The following is a 4843-nucleotide window of genomic DNA, read 5'->3' on the forward strand; positions in this document are numbered from 1 at the left end:
TTATATATAGGCAAAGTTAACTGCATGGAGCAGTTCCTGCTTATTTAGTTAAAACATCTGTACCAAAACTCGGGGATACAGTAGTGTTGGCAATGATTCCCAATCATAACCAACATTATTATAAAAGGTATATTTTGGGAACTGTGAGCTAAAATGGGAACAAACTAACATGGCTTCCTGATGTTTTTAAGCTGTGACTGTGAGGCTTGTGAATGAGGATGGATTTCAGGTTAGTGGTACAACTTCTGAGCTGGTATTTCTAAATCTTAATTACATTTCAAGAAGCTAAATCACACTACATTGAATAGATTCTGAAAAATTAAATTAAATGCAATTACACTTTACCATGGCATTTCGCCCACAATCCATTGTAGCGTACAGTTAACACACACAAATGCACTCTTTAGTAGCCAAAAATGGCATCTAATTCAAATCTGGATTTATGAACCAGGTTTCCAGATGGTCGGTACGGCAGAATATCAGAGGAAGTCAGAATGTATAATAAATAATAGCACTCTGCCCCAGGTGAGCAGCGGTGTATGGCTGTACTGGCTGTTCAAAAGGAGGGTCAGATCAGGGTCACCATTGCATGTGTTAACGCATCACAAAGCCATACCCAAAAGGGAGGCATGAAACCTTTCAACTGGGCTCTCACTGGAGGTCTGACTGCTGAAGACAGTAACAAAACCGCGGCAGAATGAGTTATGAGCATGAAGAACATGGGTGCGAGTTCAGTACGGAGGCTGACTGGTGTTAGGAAACTCTTAGCAGCCATGTCTGGTGCCATAAGAGGTCCCTTGAAGAAATGGCAGTTTGTTTCCTGATCCCTGTAGGATTTTTTTTGAACGCATTGAGATTTGTGTTCATTTCGTCAGCTATTATTTTAATCAGCCTTTGTAAAATGTCATTTTTTATTTTATAATGTATCGTCAACTTTACCCTGTCCATCTTGTTTTGGTTGACTTAAAGTCTGGGCATTTTGGTTTTATCTTACATTTGAACTAGTTTAGCCAATAAAACATTTTTTCGTCAGGTTATATTGGACATTTCAATCATTTTGTCTCCCGAGCCCTGTTTTTTTAATTGTTAACTTTAATTAGAGTAAATTAATCTAATCCTCCTAGTTGTAATCTGCCGCATTATACCTGATATGGGAATTACATTCTAAAATATACGGTCTCCTTTTTTCTGCCAATTAAAACAATTTATTGACGTCATAGATGAACATGGCAAGTCCTATTTTTTTATTCTTCACAAATTAACATTGATTGAGACTAATTTAGTCTAACAATTCATAACTTGCAGCCATCAGGTGGTAAAAAGCTTTCCCCAGGTTTCCTATTGCTGTTCAATGAACGGGATGATTATCTTCAAGATTGAAGGTTTCTGCTTATGACAAGTGTCAAATATATTTTAAAATGCTGGCTAAGGCATCACTTGTACCCGCCTTTCACGCCTCACACAAGCAGACTACCAGCCAATGTACACAACATCTGGCTTCATCACAGCTGCCATCTGTGAAGCGTGAAATTCCCTCGTGAACGTATAGAGATGACTGTATTACTGGCAGGTTACTAGAAATGAATTATTAATGATGCATTTCACTAGTAGATGACATCTTCACACATGTACTATACTATTTAGTTCTCTGGTTTTTATTTAGTAAGAGTGTACATCTTTTATCGTCGCTGTTGTCAGATAGTACAGCGAGATTAAACATTGATGGCGTCTCATAAATACCGTATTGTTCTGCAAACAATACAAAGCTGCTGAGCTGCACTTAGAAAACAAATTATAACTTTATAATCACCACATTTAAACAACTACAAGTTAATGTCAGCAGCTTTGCTGTGCAATTGGCTGTTTTGAAATATAAAATAAGTAATGACGGAAAAATATGGAAACTACTAAAGCTTGTCATGACTAAGTACAGCATTTACGCACCTAAATGAGCCGCTATATAACTGTGGTGCAAAATGAAGATGTCTAGAAAACGTGGCTTAACAACAGATGCTCCACATGTGACACATTTCCAGTCGACATTTTAAATGGAGCGCAGCCAGATACTGAAGACATTTGGCCTGAGAAAATAGATTTGAAGGGTCTTAGTTTCAACTCTGCATTACAACCTTCAAATTGAATTATTTTATCGACTTGTAAAAAATATATATTGTATAGCACACTGTCACAAAAGAGCTATTAGATTTTACAGTAGAAAATAATTTAACAACTTGGTGCCAGTCAAATGTGGCATCATTGTCACACTGCTAATGTCAATGCTTTTGGGAACTTCTCTCTGATTAAGCACTGATTTGCGACTCGGTTGGTAGTTGCACAATTTGCAGTGATGAAAACTGATTAGAGGAAGGCGACTAAATTAGGAGAATCAGACAAAATGTATTTTAAAGTGCCCAGTCTCCACCACAATCGGTGTGTCTTTGTTGTCTGAGTTTTTACTCTCAGACTACTTCCTCCTCAGAAAGCAGGTTTCCACTAAAACTCCCCTTTGTCCTTAGCTTTTTCTTAGCTGTTTGGCTAAACACGGCCTCACTCTGAACAATCAATATTATGTTTCCTTGAATTAACCTTTAGTGCAGATCTTTTTTTCGTTTTCTCATACAAGGTGTTGCTACAACAAGCTGAGAGAGGTTGATCGAACCGAGCTGTTAAGATTCTTATGAACAGGGCAGGATCACTACTACACTACCATCGTACAGATTGAAGAGCTAAGGACATCCAATGACCACCGAAGTTTACCATGTCCCTTAAGGTTGGTTTTACTTTACAATTGTTATGTCTTTCCTACACAATTTTTTCAAAATGGGCCCCTTTTTGAGAACATTTTACTGACGCCAACAACTGTAGAAATGTAAATAATGTAAAACAGCCTGGAGACAAAGGTTGTTCAGTACACTACCCTGCAAGAATACTATAGCCAGTTCACACAGACAGATATCACTTGTAATTTCAGCTTTAGACTTAGTAACATATACTTACAGCAGACGATACATATTTGGGGGCCAATGCAGGCCCACCGTTTTTCCCATTTACTGTACAAGACAGAGAGATACAAAATAAAATAACAGCAAACACTTTATCTGAGATTTACATGGCACATTCATAAGAGGCTCATGAGATATTCATGAATAATCAATACTATATTCAGCATTATAAAACCCAATGTACATGTTTACAGAGCAGATTTCAGAATACAAATTGAAATTGAAACAGATGGCTCACATATAGTCAGAATTATGAATTTATATTATATGTTTTGTATATTAACAACAATCTCCATTGTTAAATGGTGTGACAATTCGCAGTTTCTGTCAGAATATACATTTCCATTGTGTGCTATTGGTTTGAAATGATATCTGCTGGATTATCTCCAAACCCTGTAAACCTTCCTTTCTCAGTGATTCAAAAAAGACTATCGTACCAAATATTGATGGCTGTTTTACCTGTCTAAAAACACAATCAACAGAAACATGGTGGATGAGATGAGTAAACTCAAATAAATCACTTAAATTACAAATGTTGTTATCAAAGGAAAAAACCCTTCAGTGAAATGAAGTTAATTGAAAGAAAAAACGTAATTGAAAGACATTTTCTTTCTCATTGGTTTCTGAGATATGTAGGTGGAATTTTGAGAAACAACATTGCCACTGACATGAGAGGCTGACAGAGGTGTCCAACATTACAGTAATTATATGAACGTATGATTACTTGTTCTCAGTATAATGTGTGTTAGCCAACGGCATGCTGTCAAAGTTGCAGCCTGTAGTTGGTAAATGCTAATGAGCAATCCTGGTTAAAATGGCAAGATGTTCACATTTACTAGCCAGATGCCATTTTTATCCCATATTACGGATAGGAAACACAGGGACATGTTTCAGAAAGACTGAAAAGACAAATGATTAAAACCACAGGCTGTAGAAGAGAGCAGCTGGCAAAGCAGACTGTTACAAATGTATACAAAATAGCCATGTAAAATGCAAAAGTCGATAATATATTTGCAGTTTAGCAATTCCAGGAGAAAAGCTTTACACTAATTAAGTATTAGTGTATGCCCTGTTTTAGTCTGAATAGTCTGAAGATTGTTACTTCAACTTCTGTCACCGTGTGCAAGTGCTTGAGTTCATGTTTTAGCCCTTGATTTCTAAGCCTTGTTCAAAAGCTTGAAAAGCAGGTTTACAGACCACAGTACCACTCAGGTTTTCATGATCAATAACAGTGAATAGTAAACAAATTCATCCAGTGTGCATCTTATAAAAACGTTGAATTATTTTTGTTGAAGTGACTTGACTTTTGAAATCTGCTCTGCATACATCATAGTACATACACGTTTAATGCATTTTTATACATGTATACAGGTTTTTTGTTTTGCATGTCATGGAGCAGAACTGTAGCCTGTTATCAATGCACTTATTACCAATCCAAATTGAAAAAGGATGCACTATCCAACAAGATTTGTCCCCCTTTTTGAAAATAACAATTCCAACATACAGCACAACCTGCGTCCATTTTTTACATGGCACAATATGTGCAACATACGTCGTGTGGCTTCCAGGTGATAAGGAACTGTGTTCAACAAAATTAGTGTTCTATTTTTTTTGATTGGTTATTTAGGTGTCTGTTTTGGAGACATATTTATCCCAGAAGCAAACACTGTGAGGTAGCCCGCTTCAAGACAAACCAAATAATAAATGAATGCTTTATATGTCATTTCAAGGATAAGTATCTTCATTGCCTTGGACAAACTACTACTAAGCGGTTCTGGATGAATAATGTTTCAATGATACAGGTCATTTTCAGAAATGTGAACACCTTTGATAACGTTTTA

The sequence above is a fragment of the Trematomus bernacchii genome, unplaced genomic scaffold (genome assembly GCF_902827165.1).
Source record: "Trematomus bernacchii unplaced genomic scaffold, fTreBer1.1, whole genome shotgun sequence".
NCBI classification, from domain to species: domain Eukaryota; kingdom Metazoa; phylum Chordata; class Actinopteri; order Perciformes; family Nototheniidae; genus Trematomus; species Trematomus bernacchii.